Source organism: Triturus cristatus, chromosome 6 (assembly GCF_964204655.1).
Source record: "Triturus cristatus chromosome 6, aTriCri1.1, whole genome shotgun sequence".
Classification (NCBI taxonomy): Eukaryota; Metazoa; Chordata; class Amphibia; order Caudata; family Salamandridae; genus Triturus; species Triturus cristatus.
In genome coordinates, this window is record NC_140589.1 from 1,385,472,611 (window position 1) to 1,385,498,411 (window position 25,801).

Sequence of the window (25,801 nt, forward strand, 5' to 3'; positions counted from 1 at the left end):
CATTTTTCTTATCAAATTGTTCATCATTTTTAGAAATTGATTGTGGGATTTTTATTGTGCTGTGTTATGGTTTTTAATTTGATTTGTTATTTCTAAAAACATAACAAATTTTCATGAAGTCTTTCCACCCTGTGCCATAGCTACCAGGGTTTGAGATTAAGTTTAAATTATAGTAACTGTGTATTTAACCTGTCAAGATTTTGGGACTTATTACTTCAGGTGAACTCACAGCAACCATCAACAACAAGGACCTGATATGTTCGGGCGGCTAATTCTGTTTTGCTTATTGAGTGGGAATAGGAGTTTGCTTTCTCCTTTATATGCTATGTATATTGTCCCTACTCATAGTAGCCCACTCTTTATTGATTCATAAAAACAAAACAAACTCTGAATCACCAGTCACCGTGTCAAACAAAGTACCCTGTACTGTGACAGAGGCACACCGCAAAAAGGTACGGGAATCTAAGTGCAAAGAAATTTTTTGGGGAAAAAATGTGACGGACAAGATAGCACCTCACGTGCGCACCACCAGAGGAGCCTGCTGGTTATTGATTACCAGCCATGCTCACGTGTATCATCATTGGTTTCTATCTTGTAAAAAACAAATAATATAGGTGTCCAGAAAAACCAGTGCACAAATGAAAAAAGTGTTTAAAAAATCACACACAACAACCCTGTGAAAGTAAAATTGAAATAAGTCCCACTGTTACCATCAGGATACTTTTTTATTCACTATTAGTGGGCTTATTCAAATTAAAAACAAACTGCATGTTTGAAGACCATATAATGCTGGGCCGACATGTTTCATTGCCTGTACCTTGTAGTGGCAATTTCTTCAGGGCACTGGTACACTGTCCACCCCTTCTTGACCCTTATTTCAAACACACGGTGACTGTTCAAAACAGAGAAATGGTTAATTAAAAACACACCTTCAGCCAGTTAAACACAATTTCAACTTTTTTCAATGATTCTATCTTGGTTATAGGGGCCACAGCTCATGTGATATTGACCGAGTGACAGCCAACGACCCTCGTACCAGCTAGACACCACATCACCCAGGAACTTTCTAATAATGGTCCTGTTTCTCAAGTAGGATACTTGTGTTATCCAAACTCTAGAAAAACAACACATACTATAGTGGCTTCATTTGCTCTAGGATTTATCAATAGATGTCCCCTTTCGCCTTTCATGGACCAAGCTCAACCTGTCAATGCAATTTCAACAACACTTTATTTTGCGGCCTCCTTAATATTCTATACCCCTTCCTGTTCGGGATATTTATCGTGACTGGTACTGCTTGTTTCCCACACTCTGTACTGCTCAACTGTCGCTTCATATCTGCTTAAAAACTCCTTCGTATCCTTTACCCCTTCACATTCGAAATTCATATCATCATGAGTAACATATATTTACAACTGTTCAAGTGTCGCCTCACTCATTCCTTCATACGGGCTCAAAACACCCGTTTCACGGCAAAAAATTCTAAAGCATGTCCCTACAAACTGCAAACGACCGCCACATAGCAAAGTTTAAAAAAAAAACATATACCCCGTGATTACGTTTCAATGTCCGGGAGGTCTTACCGAAATTCCCATCAGACATGCGCTGCTTCATTCATAACGAGTGTGCGGTTACGCGACCATATTAAAACAAATGTGGCAGGGAACAAGGGCGGAACCAAAACTCCCGCACTGACCAAAGTTCAAAAGCCGCCTCATTCATACCCATACGAACTGCAAGCACCCGCCTCGCAGCCAAGTTTTAAAACGAGCGTTTTCTCGTTTGTAACCGATATGCGGTTACACGGCCTTATTACCACAAATGTAGAAGGAAGCGAGGGCGGAGCCAATACTCCCGTATCACATGACCAGTGTCCTAAAACCGGCGCCATCTTATAATGGGTAAATCCTACTTATAACACTTGGAAGAATACATAAAACTTTTAGTTGCAAGTTGATCATATTCCTAACGATAAAATCAAATTAAAACAAGGCACCACTATTCTATTGGCCTTTAATTGAAACCAATACAGATTTATTAGAAAGCCTTTTTTTCCACAATATCCAAAATGGTGTGTGCATGTTACTCAGCTTTTAGTGCCTTCATAACCAAAATCCATTCATTAACACAGTCCTTTCAAACTCTGTGTCGCGACACGTTACTGTGTCGCCTGCCATGTGTGGGTGTGTCACTCGATGACAAGAGGTCTACTCATCATGCAGGACGCATGTTAGTGACGCAGTACCTGTTCCTGTGGAAGGCGGAAAGGAAGAGCACCGTGCTGCCATTCTCCCACAGGCCTGGCGGTGAGTAAGATACTGCGGGGTGAATGTTGGGAGATAGGGCTGCTGGCTTCTGCCCTCCATTGGGCCATTACAGACACAGACAGGGGTTCTGGGCCCGTTCAGTGGTCTGGATACGCCGCGGGCACAGCCAGGGTCTAGGCCCGTTCCCCGAAATGGCACGGCGCCTCGTGGTGTATGGGGGGGTGGGTGTGATCAGCCTTTGATTAGCTGTAATGGTAAAGCAGACATACACGCCCATGCCTTGGATCCCACCGCCCAGTCTAAATATGTTATGTTATGTTATGTTAGTGCTATTTGTATAGCGCACGGCTGCTCCAGCGAAGGAGCGTCCCGGCGCACCGACAAGGTAGCGAACACAACACAACTGGGGAACAGAAATAATTATTAAGAAATTGGGGAGTGAAGGATTTAACAAAGCTCAGAAAATAAATGAGTTTTAGCGGCCTTGCGGAAGGAGAGCAGGTCACCAAAGGTCCGGAGTTTCAAAGGGAGAGCGTTCCAGAGTGCGGCTGCCCGCACCTTAAAAGAGCGACCCCCCACCCGACTGAGTTTGAACCGAGGGGCTACCGCTAACTCTTGGTCTAGCGAGCGCAGAGTGCGGCCCGGGATGTAAGGGCGCAAGAGTTGGTGCAGTAAAGGAGGTGATAGGCCCTTCAGAATTTTGAAGGAAAGGCACAAAACTTTAAAGTGGATCCGCTGCCTAACGGGTAACCAATGCAAGGCTCGCAAAGATTGACCGGCCGAGCAAAACCTAGGAAGACCTATGATCGCTCTGGCCGCAGCGTTCTGCACTCTTTGAAGTCGGGTTAACTCAGCCTGGTTTAATCCTATAAAAAGGGAGCTGGCATAGTCCAACCGTGCCAAAACCGTTGCTTGCACCACCAATTGACGAGTTGCGGCATCGAAGTATTTAAGGGCAGGGCGCAGATTGCGCAGGATGCCGAAGCAGCAAGCCGCCGTCCTTTTGGTGTGGCCAACGAAGTTGAGGGAAGGGTCCAGCCAAACACCAAGGTTTTTGATCTCCGCAACCGGAGTGGGGGTCGGCCCCAGCTCAGAGGGCCACCAAGTATCTCCCCATAGGTCCGTCCGCTTCCCAAAGATCATCACCTCCGTTTTTTTGGCGTTTAGTTGGAGACAGTTGGACGTCATCCAACCAGCCACCGCCCTGAGTCCTTCTCTGAATCTTGGGGCATCCACCCCAGAGTCCCCGCTGATCGTGACCGCTAGCTGGGTGTCATCTGCGTACGACACCATGGTCATACCACAGAGCTTCACAACCTCAGCCAGCGGCCTCACGTAGATGTTAAACAACGTGGGGCTCAGTGAGGAACCCTGTGGGACCCCAAGAGACAGAGGATGACATTTGGACTGGTAGGGCGGGGACGCCACACAGAAGGAACGATCCCTGAGAAACGAACGGAACCACTGGTGTGCAGTGCCGATCACCCCTATCTCCTCAAGGCGTTGCAGGAGAATGTCATGGGAGACCGTGTCAAAGGCGGCGCTTAGGTCTAGCAAAACAAGCGCCGCCGTTTGACCTGCATCCAGAACTACCCGAAGGTGCTCGACCATAGATAACAGTGCTGTCTCCGTACTGTGGCCAGCCCGAAAACCATTCTGGGTGTCGTCCAGAATGTTGGCACGCAACAGATGACCAGAGAGGGCGGTGTTGACATGCGCCTCCGCGAGTTTGGCTGGCCACGGGAGAAGTGAAATCGGGCGGTAGTTCTCCGATTTTGTAGGGTCGAGAGATGGTTTTTTCAAAATGGGCATTACTACCGCATGCTTCCATTTCAAAGGCACTTGGCCTGATGATAGCGACGTGTTGATTAAGTCGCAAACCGGGCGAGCAAAAACCTGGTCTCTGAACATAGGTGGCTTGAGCGGGTCGTCCGGCGACCCCGACTTAACTCGGAGAGCCAAGGCCGTGTAAGACTCCAAAGAGAGAGAGGGGAGAGAGTCTAGCACCACCTGATCCAACCGGATGGGAGGCCCCATACTGGTTTGTGCAGTGGAGGAGGGGAAGGCCCTATATATGGTCTGGACCTTCTCCAGGAAGAAAGCCGCCAGCGCTTCACAATGAGTATTGGAGCTGATGGAGTTACCGGCCGGCTTCCTTGCCACAAGGTCTTTAAGGGCCTTAAAGATGGTTTTAACAGGATTCCCACTATTGCGAAACTCCAGAGCGTAGTATTCAGCCCGGGTTCTACAAACCGCGCGGTGATAGGACTTGACCGCAGCCATATATAGGGTTTTTTTGCTGCTGTCATACCTCTTCCTCCAGTCTCTCTCTGCACGTCTGCAGACACTTTTCAGAGCCCTCAAATTGCCATCATACCAGGGACTGGGGGCGCAGGAGCCACACTTACTGGAAACCATCGGGATAAGGGAGTCGAGGGCCCTGGTTACCCATCCGCAGAAATGGTCATAACCAGACTCCACGTTCTCCACTGCACCCAGTGGGTCGTCAGTGAGAAGGCGGTGGAGATCTTCCGCCTTTAACTTGCTCCAGCGCCGTCTGGGCATGGCTCGCAGTGGCACCTTAAGTGGGGCTTCATCAAGACTACAGTGAATGGTCACGAGTGAGTGGTCTGACCAGGTCAGGGGGAGGGGGGGGGCCACTGTAACCCCTTCTAAGTTAGAAAAAAAGGGGTCCAGAGTGTGGCCACCACTATGAGTGGGGTCCGAGACCAGCTGGAACAATTGAAGGGCCTCAAGGTCCGCCACCATCCCTCCCACAGAAGAAAGACACAAAGTGTCAAAATGGAGATTCAGATCACCAATGATAGAAAAATTGGCAGACCCTACTGCTAGTGAGCTAACCGCCTCAGGGAGAGCCTCTCGAAATGCCACTGAGCTACCAGGTGGACGGTAAATCAGCAATCCTGACAAGGTAAAATGCGGAGTAACCGCAACCTTGAACAGGGCGCTTTCGCAGCCCTTGATGTTCTGCACACTCCAGGCGCAAGAATAGCACGATTTAACAGCAAGAGCGACGCCACCCCCTCTCGAAGAGCGGTTGAGCGTGTAGATGGAATACTCAACGGGGAACGCCAGATTCAATACCGTAGAATCGGTGTCTTGCAGCCATGTCTCTGTCAGACAAAAGATGTCAGGGGGGTCATTGTCCACAAGATCAGCAATATCCTGATAATGCTTGACCGCCGATCTGATGTTTAAATTCCAGATGGTGAGATGTCGCGAAGAGACCTTACTGCTTATGGCAGGCTGCACTATACAAGACCCCAAACAGGAAGGGGCTTCGAGTAGCCAGCCGCCACAAGCACAGCGATGGGGGCCACACAAAGGGTCAACGCGGACTTCGGCGCAGGGAGGCAGACAGGTATTAAATGCCAGGAGACTATCCCTGGTATACATAAGCATGGTTAGAGATGCACCTGATGTAAATTTCGCCGCGAAGCCAGCGCAACCGGGCGCGGACGGGCGCAGACGGGCAGGACTCTGGCACGACTCCGGCCACGCGAGGACGCGCCCGCTGCGCGATCCCGCTGCGCTAGGGGAGGAGCCTTAAATAGGTGTTCCCAGGCGTCACATGTGCATTCAAGCGCTGTCAGGTGGAAAAGCCTCACTCCACTCACCCCACTCCAAGATGTCCGCCAAAAACGAACCAGGCACCCGCCCTAGGACCAGACCCGCCAAAACGGCGGTGAAGGGGCACAATTTATGGTGCAGGTAAGGGGCAATTTAAAAAAGGGTCAAAATGACCAGAACAGACAAAAAGAATATATAACGTTTTTAAAACAGCAGTTTTACTGCAAAAACGCGCAAGCGCTCTCGCAGCAGCAGCTACCTTGTCAGGGGCTGAAAGCAGGAGGGACTCGCCCTAAATAGGTGTTCCCAGGCGTCACATGTGCATTCAAGCGCTGTCAGGTGGAAAAGCCTCACTCCACTCACCCCACTCCAAGATGTCCGCCAAAAACGAACCAGGCACCCGCCCTAGGACCAGACCCGCCAAAACGGCGGTGAAGGGGCACAATTTATGGTGCAGGTAAGGGGCAATTTAAAAAAGGGTCAAAATGACCAGAACAGACAAAAAGAATATATAACGTTTTTAAAACAGCAGTTTTACTGCAAAAACGCGCAAGCGCTCTCGCAGCAGCAGCTACCTTGTCAGGGGCTGAAAGCAGGAGGGACTCGCCCTAAATAGGTGTTCCCAGGCGTCACATGTGCATTCAAGCGCTGTCAGGTGGAAAAGCCTCACTCCACTCACCCCACTCCAAGATGTCCGCCAAAAACGAACCAGGCACCCGCCCTAGGACCAGACCCGCCAAAACGGCGGTGAAGGGGCACAATTTATGGTGCAGGTAAGGGGCAATTTAAAAAAGGGTCAAAATGACCAGAACAGACAAAAAGAATATATAACGTTTTTACAACAGCAGTTTTACTGCAAAAACGCGCAAGCGCTCTCGCAGCAGCAGCTACCTTGTCAGGGCACATTGAGGACATACCTGACAAGTGAAGACACTGGATATTGAATGGTAGGTGCTTCACTTGAGACCGAGAGTAATCTGGATGGACCATGTGGGATGCTAGCAGCTATCTTCGGATTGTATCAAAGTTAACTCTGAGATACACTAACTACCTCAAAGGGATTGCATGAACAGTATCTACGTGTGATGCATACGAATATGGCTTAATAACCCCTAATAATAGAGAATAAATTATAGAGCCGCTGGACAAGGAGACAGTTGGTCTACTACCCACAAATATGTACACTTGTATATATATTAACGTTCTGCTAAGGAACATTTTAAGATAAGGGAGTTCATCAACTGAGCAAAGATATGAAGTGGGCCGAATAAACATCACTATGCTTTTGTACCACACCCTGCAATAGCCTTTTAATAATGTACCCCACAATTGACTGACTGTGTTAATGTTCACAGTGCTTGCAAGTGTGCATTGTTGGATAATACTGACAAAATTTGAGTTAAAAAAGTACCTAATTCAAAGGCCCACTGTTGTTCATTTACGAGTGCCTTGTGACAACACAGAAATAAATGGACTAGTTTAATTTCTGTTTCATTGTCTTCTACTTGATGCCATTCGAATTATTTTGTGCTATGAAGAGAGCCTTTGATGTGGCTGTTCCACTCTTACAGCAAATATTACTGCAGTCATCCATTATCTGAATTTTTATCCTTTGGGTCGTCATGGCACCGTGTCGCAAAATGATGCATGTCTAAAAAGTGTGTCACCAACATGAAAAGTTTGGAAACCACTGCATTAACACATGCATGGAAACCTTTGCACATAGTAGGAAATAATCTATAAATTTAGGGCCCAAACCCCATCAATAGACCAACGGACAATTAAGCGGGACAAACACCAGCGCCCTGGTGTAATATTTCATAGACTAATCTTATTCCACTCAATATTCTCATGTAATCCAATTTGGTCCGCTTTCTCAAGAAAAATCCAACGTGCCTCCCTTCTGGCTAGCACTTTTTCAATATTAAAGGTATCGCCAAACACTCTCTCCAAGACAACCCAGGTAACAGAGCTTGCGTCATGTCCTGTATTCTTGAAATGTTGCACAAGTCTGGTCGTCAATTTCCCTGCTCTCATCGTGCTAAGATGTTCCTGAATACGAATCTTGAGGTTCATCCTATGTAGTGTAGACCACACGGACAGGTCAGGCGGAAAATCACATTCACTGTGTTGCAGTTAGTGAATTTTGTCAAAAATGGATTACATAACTTACTCTTGAGTCAGTAGACTACTGAAGTAGTGTATGTCTTGCAGGTTTAAGTTGCAACATTTTCCAAATGTAAATCAGAATTACACGAGGAGAGATCCTTTGTGAACTGGATCCAAATCAGGAATACCCTGGCTGCTATCAAGTAGTGGCAAAGGGAAGGCAAGGCAGTTCATGCTTAGCACCACTGACTTCACAAAAAAAACCACTGAAGTTGTTCAGATATTTCTTTGTAGTAAAGTATGCTTGCTTTGATCTAGTATAAGCCATGAATTTTACTTGGTCAAACCAGAGGAGACACTTATGAGTATTTGTATTATCCTTTCATTAAAAAAACATATTTATTTCTCAAAATATACACTTTTGTAACCACAGGCTGATTACAGTAGTTGCAAAGTATTTTAACATGTCTTACAATGTTTCTACCCAAAGTGGTCAGGGTTGCAGACTGTGTTACAATGTTATAGTTTCATAGTATATTGATCATTGGAACGAGTTTTGGGTGGCAAGCGAGGTCAAACATGGAATCAAAAACTTAACCTATAAAAAAACATTTAAAGCTGCAAATTAAAAGTTTATTTTGTTTATGCCTGCCAACCAGGACAACAGAAAGTACAAGGTTTATTCACAAAAAACCTTAAAGCATTGGTTCCACCCTTATGATTCAAAGTGCTCTTCAAACTGAATAATGACAATGATGGTGTTTATCAATTTGCTCTCTAAGCCAAAGCATTCTTGTGCTGCCTTTCTGGTTTGCTGACGCTATGCGGATGCAGAACTCCAGCCACTGAAACCTGGTAATGCTATCAAAATCTGTTGAAATACTATCATTGGAGTGTATTAATAAATTATATGAATTGATGACATATCCTCCGAAGCTTTATTGTTTATTGAGCTTATACAAAGTTTAGAATTACTAAAACATACTGACATGTTACAACTGGTTGTATATTGTTTTAACACAGTCTTATATTTCTATTATTTTTTTAGTTGATCTTGCACTAAATAGATCAGTTACATGTTTTTGTTGCAAAAACACTGGGGTATATTCACAAGAACTTGTCATAACTACCGCAAGAGTAGCTTAACGCAACTCTCAACATCGCAGCCTATCGCGGGAAAATAACCCTGTGTCAACGTGAAATTCACAACAAGGTGGCCCCATGCGATAGTTTGCCGAAATCGCGGCCAATGCATGCGATACAACCACCTCGACGGAGATAAAAACACAAACCCCAATGCCAAAAAACCTGCGATGGGCCAAAGCGCACTAAGAAAACAGTGACAACCAGCGCAAGGGCAGCAATACTCATGCGTAATGCGGGAAAAAGCACAAGAAAAGCATACGGAAAATGCCACAGAAAGAAATACATCAACAGCAGAGTCCCACGGATGCACCCTGACCGACTGCAGAGGACAACATGTACACCACAACTTCCAAGCACCGTGGGAGAACAGAACCAACAGGCACACCGCATGAAAGAGACCAGTGGCAGACAAATCAGAGCCTCAGGAGCAACTCGCCCACCGTGCAGCATAAGCCTAGGCTAAAAATCCGTACCGCTCGCGGAAATTGCGATAATTTGACATTTTTGCGTTCCGCGGAGAGCGCGAAAATGTCAAAATTTCCGCAATCCTCATTTTACCGGAAATTTTTTGCTTGCTCACGCTGTAAAATAATACATTCTCGCCTGCGCGCGATCGCCTTACCTGAATCCCCGCGTTCGCCGACAAGTTTTCCCGATCCGGTCGCGTTCTCCACGAGATGTTGGATTGTTGGTAGCCATTTGCTCTGTCTCGCGACAGTTCGCGCCCGCAGTAACGTCATTCGTCACGCCATCACGTCTTTCTTCTCGCGATTATGCACCGCGAGACAAGTGAAAACAAGATGGCCGCGTCCGCGAGCAACCGCATGGGTAAGTTGACGAGCCGCGACCACGCAGAAAATACCGCGAATGGGCGGGAAAAAAACTTCTGCATCTTCGCCATATTTCCGCGCGTTTGCGAAGATTTTTAACATTTTCGCGATAATTTGCGAAAGTGAATTTCGCAATTTCCGCCCACCCCTAGTGCAGCATACGCACATAAGCAGTAATGCACCTCGACATTGACAACATCCCGGTACAAACAGCAACTCCTCCACAACTGAACACAGGACACAACTGGTTCCGCAAATTGGCACAACATGGCAAATCACAACTGAAACAGCAGGAAAATGTAACATGACAATGTACAAGTACAACCCGTAACCCGCAAATGTGTTTTAACCACACATGCAGTGCAACTGGACATCTTCTATTGTCCCATGATTGCCATGGACGGCCACAATGTGACGTGCTCATGAGAAGTAAGTGTCAATGATGGTGTTCCTACGGGCCATTCCTGCCGCAGCTGCAGTGGGATGTGGGCCACCTGCCCCATCGTCACCATCATCGTCCGGTACCTCTGAAACTGGATCCATGGGGCATCGGTGCGAACACAGTAGTTGTGCAACACACAACATGCAACGATCATCTTGCACACGATGTCCGGGCTATACAGGAGCGTTCCACCTGTGCCATCCAGGCACCTGAAACGTGACATCAACACGCCAAATGTGCGTTCAACGATGCCCCTGGAGCGTATGTGGGCCGCATTGTACTGCCTCTGGGCGGGTGTGTCCGGGTTTCGGAAGGGTGTCATCATCCAGGGGCAGAGTGCATATCCTTGATCACCTGTGACAGTGCAGGGAGAAAAGAGTCAATAATTGGTTTGGCAGAATGTGATGGCAGGCCCACTAATCCAGTGACGCCTGTGCTGGCTGTGTGTGTGGGTGAGTGTAAGCCAGCACTCAGGGAGTAGCTGGTGCTGCCAACAACTGCAACAGTCATCAGGCACTCAGAAATGCAATGGCAGTACAACAAGGGGGAATGACTCGAGTCGCACAGGGCTAGTGGCCCCGGATACACAGCGGCCGACACAGGCCCACCAAGATGGGACACTGACCTGCGGGAGACTGGGGGAGGGTCATGAGGGCAGGGAAGGGTCTCACATGTGTCATGGGTGCCGTCCGCGGAGTGTCACAGGGGAGAATGGGAGGCCTACCCCCAGGGCAAGATGCAGAGGGCACATGCCAGCTGTGTCCAAAAACAAGGCAGATATGAATGCCACAGACCCAGGCTAGACACCAAGTCCCTACCTGTCCGTTGCTGATGACAACCCCCAGGCCACAGGCTCAGACACCAACGATGTTCTGCGGGAGGATGACGGTCACTCATGGCGCACAGGGTTAGTGGCACCATGTGTCGCAGGCTTGCAATATGGAATTATGCCCCACTGATCGAAGGGAGTCTTGTGCTGTGGCCGCTGCCACGGACTTGGGGTCACTGCCATTCAGGACTCAGGACACTGTTCCACATGTGGGACCTACTGGGCCAAAGAGGATGCCGGTGGAGCATGTCAATTAGTAAGAAGTGATGTGGACCAGCGTGGGGGGGCCAGCGATGTTCTGCGGAGGCTACAGAGGTTGCGGGACTGGTGCTTGGTGCTTGCACCGGCAGGTGTTGGGCCCTCTTTGACACACGACGGTGTCGGCAGGTGAGCAGTGCGGCCCTGGTGCACTGGGGCTTGCAGGCCTGGTCTGTGCATCAGTGTCCTGGGGTGCAGCAGGCGCACAGGGTAACAGGCCCCGCTTCTCACAGCGTCGGCCTCGTGGCAGGCTGCATGGTGCCACACTGTCAGTGACATTGGCCTTTCCGGGAGTGGACCACGCCCTGCGCAACAGGGTTTGTCACTACACCCCTGCGTAGCCCTGGCATACCCAGGGCCAACCCACTGCGCTCACGCACACAGGGGGGACGCAGCGTGCGACACTTCCGCTATCTGTCCCACAGCCTGGGGTGACATAGTTGCGTCCACTGCTCACTACTCTCCAGTCACCCGTAGTTGTGGTCTGCATGGGCATATCAGTTGTTTGCATTCCCATGTCTGTCCTGCACATCCAGGCCTCACTTCTCGTTTTGTACATTCCCACTCACCGGTCGCTTGCATCCTCGCACATGGCTGCATTCCGCATCTCCACACGTTCAGCTGTTGTATGGCTGTGGTGCCATGAAATGTCTGTATTGGGTGCAGGAGTAGCCCAGGATGACCATGGAGTGGTGTAGTTGTGTCTGGTAGGTGGTCGTGTAGTTTGACATGTTGCATGTGGTTTGGTCACATGTGCATTCCCACCGTTGTGCTTTGTGTGTTGGTGGCTTTGGGGTGTGTGATGTGTTGATTTGGCACTTACCAACGAGCAGTCCCATTCCATTTGTGCCATCCTGAAAGAGCTGGTTGATGATGGACTGTCGGAAGATGAAGGAATCATGCGCACTGCCTGGGTAGTTGGCGACGACATTGGTGAAATCTCCGGTGGTCCACTATTGCCTGCACATTGATGGAATGCTGACGGCTTTCTGTTGCGGTAGTGGTGTGCAGTATCCGCAGGGGGCACACGTGGGACATGTGTGCAGTCGATTGCCCCAACACGGCCGGGAATCCAGCTATGGCTTAGAAGCCTTGCTTTGTCTCCAGCTGTTCCTGTGCAGTGTTGGGGAAGTGAAGGTACTGGGGTATGAAGCTGAGGATGGCATCCAGGACAGGTGTGATGAACTTTGATAGGGCTGGCTGTGAGACCCCTCCGACTCTGGCAGTTGTTGGTTGGAAGGTACCAGAGGCCAACAGGTGCAGCACAGCCAGCAGCTTTGTCTACGGAGGGATGTTGGTTCTCCGCCGTGTTTGGACCATCAGCCTGTGGGCGATGTGGGTCATGATGCGGAGGATGGTTGCCCTTTTGAGCCTGTAGTGGGCAATGACTTCCTCGGGCGTTAGGTCTGTGAGAGTGGTGCGTTTTCGGTAGGTCCGCTGTCTTACTCTGCGCTGCCTCTGTGGTGGTCCGGGGAGGCAGGCGGGCCCGGGTCCTGAGGGTGGTGGCGGTCCTGGGGGTGGTGGCGGTGGGTGTTGTGGCCCTGTTGGGGCTCCGAGCTGCATGATGAGTAGCACCATGGCGTCGTTTGTTCTTCGGGTGTGGCTGTGTGCGGGGCTCCGTTGCCTACTGCAGGTAGTCATCCGTCTTTACACCTGCTTGAGGCAAGTGTTAAATACCTGCAGCTACCGCTGCTTATCGTGTGGTTTTGACTCGCATCGCGGATCTGACAGTTCATTGTGAAAGACGTGTTGTGTTTTTTTCGTGTGTTTTTGCACGGGAACGCCTACTCTGCATCTCATTAGGGTTAGTTGGTAGTGTCCGCCGTGGAGATAAATTTTGGGGCAGTTATCGCGGGAATACTGGTGATGTCTGCAGTTTGCACCAGCTTGTGATGGGGTGTTAGGTCTATCTCCACTTTTGATGCGTTAAGGTTGAGATAAAGCGGAGATAAGTCCTTGCCCAGATATTTTTACAGCTTTTCCTTTATGAAATTTAAAAGGGAATGAGCTTGTTGTTATATTTCATGAATATGTTTATACGCTTTGGGCTAACATTATAGAAAAGGGCACATTTTACTTTTATAACTTTGTAACAATGAATGGAGTTTATAAAAAGGTATATTTTAACTCTTAAACAAAAATGTCAAATGTTTTTGCATTTTTCTTTATTTCAAGGTCCCTGGGTGTTTGTTGCACATCAAAAAATGCTTACATAATTAGTACCCATTAAACTAGAGTAAATTAATTATTTACAACTTCAACCATCATTGAGGTCACATAGTGTCTACTACAGATGCAATGTAGTAACTGTAATGTAAAAACTTCACATATTTTTGCATACTGTGCTAATTTGGATTTTTAGAATGTGTGTTTCATCTTGTGCATGAGGGTTTTGGTTTATTGTGAGGCATGCAGTCATTGCTGAGTAATCTGTATTTCAAATGTTTGATTGTCATACATTTCAAGAGGATCGAGGATTCGATCCATATTTTTAAAAGAGGCTCATGTACAACTAACTTAACCTAGGCCTGTTGTTCAGACACAAATCCCAGAGTCCTGTTAGATGTATGCTTTTATTATGTACCCCTTGCACAATGGCTGGGTATACCCATAAATGCTGAGGAAGATCCAGAGTGGCAACGGAGGAGCAATGACAGATGGCACATTTGTCTTTCAAGCCATTTTTGCAGTGTTCATTTTTGAAAGGACTGAAAGTTGAACTTTAAAATAGTTTATATGAACTGAGCTAGTGATTTAGGCATGTGCTTTATATCTATAGGATTGTAAAATAGTTATGAAAAATAGAGTAGCTACTAGTGTTTGAGAAGCTGTTTAATTTCCTTCACTTAAGTAATATGGTGAATGAAAATATGTTGGTATATATTTATTCATTTGTTTATTTGTGTTTAATTATCAATGTTTGCATTGTGCATGTTTGAGGTTAATTTACTCACAAAGTATAGCTTTAAAGAAGTTTGCAAGTTAATGCACATGCAAGTATTTTCATTTTACTTGACTAAGTGGAGATATATTTTTTATTACAAAGAGAGTCTCAATTAACTAAATAGTATACTGTTGATTCATATGCACTCAAGTTTATGAGTTAAAACATACCTGTAACTTGGTTCTTCCAATGTATAAAGGTTTCACGATGACTTAGCCTCAATCTAGCGCAGAAAATGAATTTTGTTATTACACCCATAACACTAAGTTCAAGTAAAAAGGGAAAGACATAGATTGAGTAGTAAAGTGTTCTGCTTTACAAAAAAAAAAACACTCACAGAGACCTTACAGTCTATACACCCTAGCAGATGGAGAGATAGGCCACATACATACAATATGGCAACTTAGTTTGACTGCCAACAACTAACGATGAAATAAACAACTAAGCCTAAAAGTCTCTTTAAATGTCCTTATTTGTTTCTGTCTCAGAAGACCATTCCCATGCAGGGGAAACTATTGAACACAAAGACACATTTGAATACTTGCAAGCACACTTTATTGCTGCGTCTTCTCTTATTGATCCAGTCTTTATGAATAGTTGTGTCTTCTCTAGCTTCTTCACCTAAATTAAAGAATCTCTTGTACATTAGTTCCATTGTTTCTGTTAAAGAATGACACACTAGTCAATTATTTCATCTATTTTTTAGAAACATGGACTGATAGAGCAGCAAGAGAAACTTTGTCTGATAATGAGGTATCATCACTACAGAATATTGCAATTCAATCCACACCCAAGACAAGCGCGTTTCTGTCACACTGCGCACCTTTAGTTGCATCCTTTCCTGAATGATGGTGTATCGTGACAGTGTGACTGGATGATCATGTTCCTGCTCTTTAGATTTCTGCAATATACACAAATGAAGCTAGCCCAGAAATCTTCAATGTTGAAATTGAGTTTCTGATTGGCAGAGGTTTGGACCCCGTCCAAGCAGGAACCGCAGTCATAGTCAGGATAAGTCAGATGCACACCATAAATTAACCTTTGCTCATTTTCTGGTAGCCTGGCACAGAGAAGGAAGGCTTAACTGAAGAGGCAATGTGAAAAGTATTTGTTAAACACTTCTAACATTAACATAGTAAAAACACCACAAAAAGACTCCTCAGCAGTTTAAAAAAAATAGATTGTGATTTTATAAATAAAACAAGACAAACACAACAAAAATCCAATAAGTAGAAGTCAAGATGTGAATTTTTAATGATTAAAAGTGAAAAAATAGCGCTTTGAGGCACTAAGCGTCTATGGGGTTATCTGGTCACCCCTGCACCGGGGCAAAGTCAAGAGTTCAAGCTGACCATGCTGGAATGTGGACTGGATACAGGAACCATCCAAGGTCTGCTGAACAAAACTATATTGGTCCTGGTTGCAACAGTGAAATGCTGGGCGAAGCCAAACCATGTGTCGATCCTGCAGTCGAGGTAATACGCCGATTTTTTCCACACAATGATGATAATGCGTCGGTCCTGAATATGAAGCTCCAGTCTGAGGTGGTGGTTCTGATGCGTCGGTTCAAATGGCGATACAATGGTTCCAAGTGCAATGCGCTAGTTCTGATCCTGCAACACTGGTGATGCATTGATTCTGCTCAGACAGCAGCAGATGCGCCGATTCCACTGGAACAAGCATCTGAATCAACTTGCCACGGACCAAGCACATGATCAGGGGGTAAGACTTTGATATCCCTACGTCTTAAAACAGGAGGCAAGCCGGCATGCCCTTGGAGATCACTCAGGATTCAAGAAAGAGTCCAGTTCTTCCTCAGCAGGGCCAAAGGTAGCAGACAGCACGGCAGCACAGCAGAAAAGTAGTTCTTCCAGAGCAGCAGTCCAGCAGTGTGGCTGTTGTTGCAGCAACACAGCAGTCCTTCCACCTGGCAGAAATTTTTCACAGTTCCAGTAGGGTCTGAATTGGTGGGGTTAGAGCCCCAATACTTATACCCAGTTGTGCCTTTGAATTTAAGGTGACTTGAAAGAGGGGATCTGAAGTGCACAGAGGTCCTCCATTCAAGCTCTGGTTTCATTCTCACTACAGGGGGGCATGCTGCCCTATGTGCGCGTACAGGACACTGCCTGTTCAGGTTTAAGTGTCGGCTCCTCCCTCTCATCCTGCCCAGGATGACCCATCAGGATTTCTTACCAGACCTCTTACTTGTAGTATTTCTCTTCACAATGTGCTCGATTAATTTTCTCTTGTGTTTGGTGTTCATAAGGATTCAAAGAAATTTGAAGAAGCATTGGCCCACTAAACTCCTATTTTGATACTGTTTAGGTGTTGGATACATTGCGTGCCCCTAAATCGCCATATTAAATGAATGCCAGTGTAGGCTGGACACTCACTTCTGCAATCCTGGGAATTTTTTAGAGAATATGCCATGCCTACCTGTGTCCAGTGAATTATGTGGCCTATTTCTGGGTAAAGTGCTTGTGTTGTATCTCTTATATCTCTTTCTACTATTAATCTCCTGTGTGCTGCACCTAAGACAAAATAGGACCTCGACTTTGGTCACTTGCCCTTGAAATAAAATTGCTTACCCCATAGGCCACACTGCAATACATTCACTTCACAAAGATGGGCACTCCACTTTGGGCATTAAACGCCAGTGTGGTGAAAAGCGAGTATGTACAGATGTATACAAGCTGACAGGTGAAGTGTAAGGAGATAATTATGTATTTCCTTGTTGTATGCCCAAAATGAAAGCGAGAAAAGAAAGGCATTGTTAAAAACAACAGACTCCACCATCACAGGCCTAGGCAAGACATCCTAAAGCTTCTCTCCCCCGGATGCTCTCGAAGTAAAGCTCCGGAGCTCAGGCATTAACGATGCGTAGTAGGGATTTCCTGTAACAGACACAACACGAATGTTGATTGAAAAAACTAAAGGGCACACGAAGACATGCATATTTGATCCTGAATGGATCCCCGCATGAGCTGCATGTCTTTTAGGCCTTTTCAAGGATGATTAATCAGTATGCCAGTTCAACCTTTATGAGAGTTCTGAATAAGGAAGCTTACAATAAGGTCACTTCCCAGTCTGTCATATATTAAATTAGGTTATCACTAATATTATTTATTATGGACCGCAGCACGTGGTAGAAATTAGGTGCTATGAATAGAAAAAAGACAAAAGAAGAAATCTGGCTCTGCTTGACTTCCTGTTTTATTTTACAGAAATCACACATAAACATCCCATATTTGCTTTTTGTGGGTATTCAGGTGAAGTCTTTGCGGTTCTTGCATATCTTTGCAATTTTGCTACAGACAGCTTCAGATTTTTATCGCAGACAGCCTTGTGTATAATATTACAGAGTGGGTTTTATGTCCGCTCCTTGCACATGATTGCATGTACGTGTGTTTTGGAATTTTTAAAGTGACAACCTAGCTGGCTAGCTAGAGCACTGTACAGGGGAACGGCCTCAGTGGGGATATATGGAGAGGAGGGGTCAGGTGGAGGTAAAAGACCTTGTGAATGGGAGAGAAGTCAGCCTGTCTAAAGTGGTTTCCCTTGAAGAGGTAAGTTTTCAGTTCATTCTGATTTGTCGGGCTGTTGGTTCTGTTCTGAGGTAAGAGGGGATGTTGTCCCAGATCCTCAAGAAATAGGCTGAAAGGACATGTTTTCTTTTTTCACTTTCCTGCAGCAGTAAGTCTCTTAACTTGGGATGTCAGAGCTCCTTTAAGTAACATGTATGCAGTTTTTTTTCCAAAATATGGATGTTAAAGCCGACCTTCCCATCTCCCCCTAGAGATCAACTCAACCCCTTGCTCTTGGACAGGGATGTTAATGAAGACCCAGGCTAAGGGGAGGGGGGGGGGAGGAGAGAGAGAAGAGAGAGGGAGAGATGGAGAGAGAGAGAGAGAGAGTTAAACTATGGACGTCAGGGTCGTCATCTGCAGGTAAGAGAACACAATTACTAAAAGGTGAAGAGCCGAAACAAGCTGAGTGTGAGCTGAAGGCAATAGCAACGAGTCGCAACAAACACTTTTGCCATACAAGGGTACTCTAAAAAGGTGGAATTTAAATAACTGGATTGGCACTATTGACCTGAAAGTGTGTCTGATTGTGCTGGTCCTCTGGTGTTGTGTGCTCACGCATGGCGAATCTTGTTTTTAGGTGCAAGTATACATTTTTCACTGTATTGTGGGCCACCTCTTCCAAGCTCCCACTCTCCTGTGTTTGAGATAAACTTAATGGTAATGGGGATGGTGTCACCAGCCCCACATTGAAATATCTGAGGAAGGTGGGGTAGGAGTGTTAACTGGAAACAGAGGTGATGAGGTTTCATATGTCTTCTATGATATACTTGTGGATTTTCGGTAGTGTAGGAAATGAGGGTGCTGGGTGAGGGGGCTGGAACCCTACCCAAGCATGAACCCTAATTCTTGTCAGGGTGAAACACAAGCAAACCCCTAATCAACCTGTGCATAACCCTCTGGTAGCCTGGCATACAAACATGTGTAGAGCATGTATGAGGCACTTTGAACAGTAAAAAAGTGAAAACACAACACAAGAAAAATCCCGCAATAATTTAGGAAAATAGATTAAAATGTATTAAAATATTTGACACCAAAATGATAAAGGTACAATTAATAGAACTAAAGATATATAAATATAAAGCTATACTTAAAAATAGTGTTTAAAAGCACAAAACACCAACTGTGGTTATCTGCTCACACTGGACCAAGACAAAGTCACAAGTTTAGGCTGATCAAAATAGAGCATGAGCCAGGTACCTTAACTAAGTTAATCCCACAGAGAAATGTACCTTAAATCCGGGTTGCGGAGCATTATGCCGTGCAGCAGCAGTTCCACAAAGTTATATGAGGTCCGTGTTGAGGAGCGTTGTGCAGAGGTGGTTCCGCTGAGCTGCTGGCTTGCCCCAAGGCTGTGTTTCTCTGTGTCAGTTCTGATAAGAAGCGGCAAGGTCCACATCGAGAATGGTTCCGAATAGCTATGAAGGCTGCAATGTGGGCTTGCGTTGAGGCTGCATCGTGCTGCGTCAGTTCCGATGAGGCAGTGCAAAAAGCTGCATCAGGTTTGTGTTGCACTTCATAGGCTCTGATGAGACCACAGTTTGGCTGGCAGAGCACCTTTGGCCCCACTCCTAAGGGTCTAGGACTGGAGGTGCACCATTTGGGGGTGGGGAGTTAGGACTCACAACAGGTAGAGTCCAGGTGCAGGGTCTAGGATGTTTGGAGCCTTTTCTGTTCCTGAGGCTCTGATCAGGACCCCAACCAACTAGCCTTTGGAATCACTCTAGTGGTCCTGTGTTCAAGATACAGGTCCTGTCATTCCCACTCAGGCAGTACAGTAGGCAAACAGCAAGACAGTCCTTCTAGCAGCAGAGCAGCATAGCATTGCTTCTTTGGAGTATTCCGCAGACCCAGAAGTGATCTTAAGAGTTGGGTCCGAGGGTCCACTATTTATGCCTTGTTCTGACTTTGAAATGGGAGAAAGCTTCTAGAGTCCTCCCCCTAGAGAATCCTGAAATGTCCTGCCTCCCTGCCCAGGCCCCAATATGTATGGGGCACAATAGACTGGTGTGAAAGCTGTGAGTGTGCTGTAGCAGAGACTTTGTTATGTTCAAATGTGATAGGTGACAGCCCCTCATTCTGAAAGAGGTGGCCCATGCTGCCAACCCCTATTCCCCCTTTGTCTCCCTGTTTGAGTGGAATACACAAAGACCAACTGCATGCTACACCTAGTCATGTGACCAGGATACACGCTGCAGGCACTACGTGGTTAGGACTAGAAAGTGCCAACTTTCTAAAATTGACATTTTTGAGAATTGTGACTTAAAATCCGACTTTACCATTAAAGCAAGTTTTAAATTACAATCCTTTAGTCACCAAACTTTACATTCCTACCTGCTCCCAATTGAAAGTTATCACTTTTTAAATGTAATATGGTAACCCATTGTTATCCTATGGGAGGAGTAGGCCTCACAGTCATTAAAAACATCTTTGGGATTGTTTCACTACCAGGACGTGTAAACCCTAAAAGTACATGATCAACTTGTTAAATACCTTGCGCTTTGCCTTATGGACCTTTTTAGGGCCTACCTTAGGGGTGACTTACATGTATTTAAAAAAAGAATTTAGGTCTGGCAAAAGGTTTATAGTTGAACTTGTAAAGCACATATGGAAAATGTTTCATTACTACAGATTACTTTTTGGAATAAAATTTGAAGAAAAACAGAAACCATTGTAGGACTCTTACTGTAAGAATAATTAATTTGCTGTGCATCCTGGTTTGGGGAACTTGAGGAGGCTCCAGCAGTTGCATGAACACTCACACACACGGATGGAGCACGCTCCAGGATGGCACATTTAACATTGCCATGAGCATTTCTAAATGGGTTGAAGGATAGTTCATGTTGGTGTGCATTCTACCTTATATTGTGATGAAAGATTTATTGTGCCAGGTTGAAAAGGCAATTTAAGACTGCACACACAGGATGTCATGGCATGCATGAGATGTAAAAGGGCTACATTACAGCAGGCTGAGCTTGATTGCTGATAGCAAAACCATAGGAGTAAAGAGGCACCACAGGGAGTAAGGCATAAAGAGGAAGACCACCAGTCATCATCATGGAGAAAGGACAGGTGACACAGGGAGGACAGCCTGAAGGAAAAAGGAGAGAGAAGAGAAAAGGATAAGCACACAGAAGGTTTGGGAATGTAAGAGGGTGATGGATAAGAGTGATTGTTTATTATTCTATAGACTGGCCTGCCCATCCAGTTTTAAACACTCACCCCAAAATGCAGCTGAATCATTGCCTTTCTCAGATGGTGAAGTTCTTCCCACACGTTTGTGCCGAAATATTGAGCATTTTAATTACATGTAAGGTAAAGGTTTCATCATAACCTATAGGCGCCTTCAGGCTATGATGCTGGCATTAACCTGCATGGAGGGAAATGCTGAAAGGTATAGCAGGGCAGTACCAATGAGAATTAAATAATACCACACAACGTTTAGTCTAATGAGGCTGAACGCATGAGTCACATACTACTGTTCTGAGCCCACTGCAGTTGCCACATGATACAACACACTGGCATGTTGCAGTAGGTTGGAGGGGACGGTCACAGCGCGTCACAGCAGTGGCTATGTTTACTGGCACTCACGTGTAGCACTATCAACACAATTATCAAATCTGGTCATGTCTCACATTTCCTGCGGAGTTAGCTCTGTTTCCTATTTGTTTGGTGTGTATATTAATGAGATGTTATGTGATTTATGAAGAGCTAACTGCACTGTGGCTCTGTTACACAGATGCTGCAAAAATGGATCAAACCTTTACTATTCGTTGAAGTAATTTTTCACACAAACAAATATAAAAAATAAACTTCTGGTTACAGTGATATCCTGAGCTTCTCTAAACCACCTATGTAAATGTTCAATCCTGGAAGAAGGGGTGACATCCGAGACAGGAGGAGGGCAGCGATGACAAATAAGTAACAACAAGAAGTTCAGAGATGAGCCCATTTAAGCAGCTACGTCTAACTGTCATACATGCACTGAGTAATGCTGTTATCTCAGCACCCACCAAACTATCCACAACACTCACTCTTTGGAGTGGACAGGAAGTTGACTGTGAGCACTGTGAGCCACATGCAGTGCAGCTGACTGCAGGCGCAGTGGTTGGTAGGCTGCTGCTGGAAGTGGCACACATTCACATGAAGCCATGGCTTCAGAAAAGGACAATATGTACACAGTATGAGGAACCTGGAACACTTCACCGGTGCATTCCTTCAGAACAGGAGGCACAGGCATGTGATTGATAACTGAGTAACTGTAGGAGCACGTGGGGAGATGAACTCAACACAGGGTTCCTTGTACTGCCATCTAACCTGTAAGCTGATGTGCAACTTCAAGCGCCCTTTCTCATGTCTTCGCTGGGGCTGAGAAGGAATGAGAGGGTGCAACCTCCTTGGTCCAAGGTACGCACGGTCTCAGAGTACATTGGCAGATCCCAGAGTACATCCCCTTCAGATCATAAATCCTTGAAGTAAAGGGGAAGAAGGTTCAGCTATAGGTCTCCCTATTGTACAAATACGGCAGCCATCTTTGAATGTGGCCACTCTTCTGGGATTTGGCAGGTGACTGCTAACATGCTAGTCCTATCTGTGGTCTTAGCAGTTATGCTCCATTCTGAGTGTCTGAGAAGGACTGGGGCTGTGAAGGGTGCAATGCTTGCACACATTTTCAGAGCTTCCACTGATTAACGCTAATACTGCTTATCAAAATATTTGGGCATTAGGGTGGCCGGGGCTCTGTGGGGGTGCCTCTAACAATATGTGTAGTGTGGGCACTTGTGCTCCGACACTGGTCATTTAGTGTCACCACTGGATGACTTTTAAGGGGCAGCAGACTCTGAAGACAATAAAAACCACACACGGCAATTTGCTGTACTGAGGGCTCTGTGTACATCTGCACAGCCTCAGTGATGTCGTTGTTGGAGCCAGGGGCAGCTTCAAAGAGGTGACGTAGCACACAAAGACAATTATTGAAAACATTCCCTCCAAGGACCAGCAACGAGAGTGGTCTATGAGAAGCAGTGGTGATGACAATTACTATGGTGTTGTGTAACAAGGCAATGGCAGCTTGAAATGTGAGGAACTGTCATTACAGCCGCAAGGGGCTTTCATCAATTCCCGCCTATGGAGACGGGGAAGGACACTAATCATCTGTGATATGTGTGTGCTGGTTACAATATGTGATCCACAACCCAGCCAACCAATGTCTGAAAGGAGCTCGCCTAATCAAGAAATTGTAAAATAGCTGATCCAAAGCCTTTTCTCCATCTTATGATTATGCGTGTGTGTGTCTTATGTGTCTTGTGTTTTGTGTGTTGTATCACACAGGCAAAGTTGTCTTAGCCAGACCAAAAAAGCAAAGCTCAGATCAGCGAGGTTTTGAAGCAATAGAATGTTGTTTTGTTTGTAGTATTGAGAGCGAGAAAACCTGGAGATTAATGTTATTTGTGAAGGGTTTCAATGACTTCGGTTCGTGCACTTTGAGTTAGTTTGAGGATTAAGCTACCTGTTTTTATTGTTCAGTATGCATTTTCGTGGGACTGTTTCGCGTGCCAGATCACTGCATCTATCAAAGTTTGTAATACAGGATGAACTTGAGCTGGGAGAGATTCACTCTCCCCAAAATGTGATGAGCGATTGTGGCTTCAAATCATTTTCTCTTGAAAGGGGCTGTATTGTGTGATAAATAGATCAACCAGCCAGACACAGGATGGATTGCCCCGCCTAGGTCAGAATGAGTTGCAATTACAGTATGTTGTAGCTTTCTTCGCAAGACTGGCTTCCCCCCCGTGAGCAGAGAATAGCAGTGTAAAGGGTAGCAATATTTTAATTTCGTGAGAACATGAACCTCCTACGTTAGGTGCATTAAATCCTACAAATGTGAGCAATTAAGTAAATCAAAATATAGATATGAGATAGGCAAAAAGCTGTTGAGCTGCCATCATCTCACTGTCTGACCCAAGATGGCCAGAACATCAATGCCCAAACACCTGATCCAAGCAAGAAAATAAAATACATCATTGGTGAAGGCCTAAAACTTCTTAGGCGCCTAAACCTACATGAGAAGCATGAAAATGCTATCTCTGGTCTCATATTCAGAGATCCTGATTCACAAAAAAGGGTTCCCAGATACTTACAGTCACTCTAAGCACTATCGGGCTTATTTAGGGTTTGGCAGAGCTGGAGGAATGCTGTAAAACAGGATCCCTCCTTTCCTACCAAACAGGGGGCTTTCCCGCTCAATTTAGAATCAGAAAAACCACTGGGTAACTACTGGCGGGCCTCCACTTGCTCTGCTGTAGGATCCCCATGACCCAGGTCCATCCACCAAAGCACTGCTTGTTCACAGCGGCGTCCCTCATTTTTCCTGCCCATGTCCAATGTACGATGCATGGTGATCACAGCAATGGAAAATGATCCATGGCCCTCATACAGAAGAAAAAAAATTCCTGCTGTGAGAGTTTGTTACTGGAAAACAAACACTTTTGCAAATGAGGCATTTTAAACATGGCTCCCTTTGGTTAAACTTCAATGCAGAGAAAGGAAGGTGCATGGTAGTGACTCCCTAAACAGCAGTGACATCCCCGTTGGGAAGCCCTCTGTCAGGGTGGCAGAGGTAATGACCTCTGGTGACCTAGTGGGGTACGGGACCATCAACCAACAACTAAACAAGACCTTAAGTTCTCCAAGTACTAATTTTAGGGTTAAAAAAGTGGTGGACGTGGCCATGCAAATTCCATGGAACATTCACAAATTCTTTAATTCATTGCCATTCCCAATTAATATGGAAAGTGTTTCCCATGCTGGAAACACCCCTAAAACTATTGTTACGAAAGGCAAGCGTAATGTATTTCTAGTGTGGGAAAAGGAATGAAATACCCACAAATGTTAGAGAGGTGTGGGACAATGATTTTGTCTACAGGGGAATATTTTCTCTGCTCGTCCTGAAATATATTGGGGATTCTATTGTGTCTAACGGGATTATGAACCCAGTTATCGAAATGCTCAGTAATTAGCATTTTGTTTGCTATCTGGAAATGCTTTGCAAATATCTACATCTTCTATTGCAATACTCAAAATGTCCATTACTTCAAAACCTTGTAAAAAATGTAAGCAATAAAATCCATTATTTACGATGTAAAATACTAGTAATTTAAATTTGAATGTATAATCTCGACATCTACAGTTGTTCAGTTTTTGGAGGTCTATGATTCATGAATCTCCTCTAAGTCAGGGTTCTTGCTTCTTCTTCTTACGGTGCCTGTACCTCATGTGATCCTGCTGGAAACAACCATTACAACTCAGTCATTACAATGCACTACCTTTACAACGCAGCTGTTACAATGCATTATAAGGTAAGTAATGGGTATTTCTTTGTTTTAGGGTTGGTATGGGTTTTGGGGTTCATGGGGATAGTATTTTTACCCCTACACTATCCAACACTTACCCTACTGTTGCACTCACTGGAGTGGGAATAGTAATGTTTACCCCTACACTATCCAACACTTACCCTACTGCTGCACTCACAGGAGTGGGGATTGTAATTTTTACCCCTACACTATCCAAAACTTACCCCACTGTTGCCCCAAAAGTATTATGCGTTGTAATGGTATGCGCTGTAATGGTAGTTTCTAAAAATGCGTTGTAATGGCATGCGTTGTAAAATCATGCATAGTAATGGTAGTTGCGATGTAAAAACCGCATTGTAAAGGCATGCGTTGTAATTGTTTGCGTTGTAAAGTCATATATTCGGCCCTGCGGTTGATGTCTTGCACAACTCAAGTTGTCTGTGTGGCAT

The 25,801-nt window shown here is 45.6% G+C and overlaps 1 long non-coding RNA gene across 1 annotated transcript in view; it reads left to right on the forward strand.

The window, feature by feature from the left end:
• Nucleotides 1-2,253: 2,253 nt before the first annotated feature.
• LOC146821442 (uncharacterized) overlaps nucleotides 2,254-25,801 on the forward strand; it is a 66,837-nt gene continuing 43,289 nt past the window's right edge. The window contains exon 1 of the long non-coding RNA XR_014962717.1: nucleotides 2,254-2,306. This is a non-coding gene — a long non-coding RNA (uncharacterized LOC146821442). The remainder of the gene's footprint in view (nucleotides 2,307-25,801) is intronic.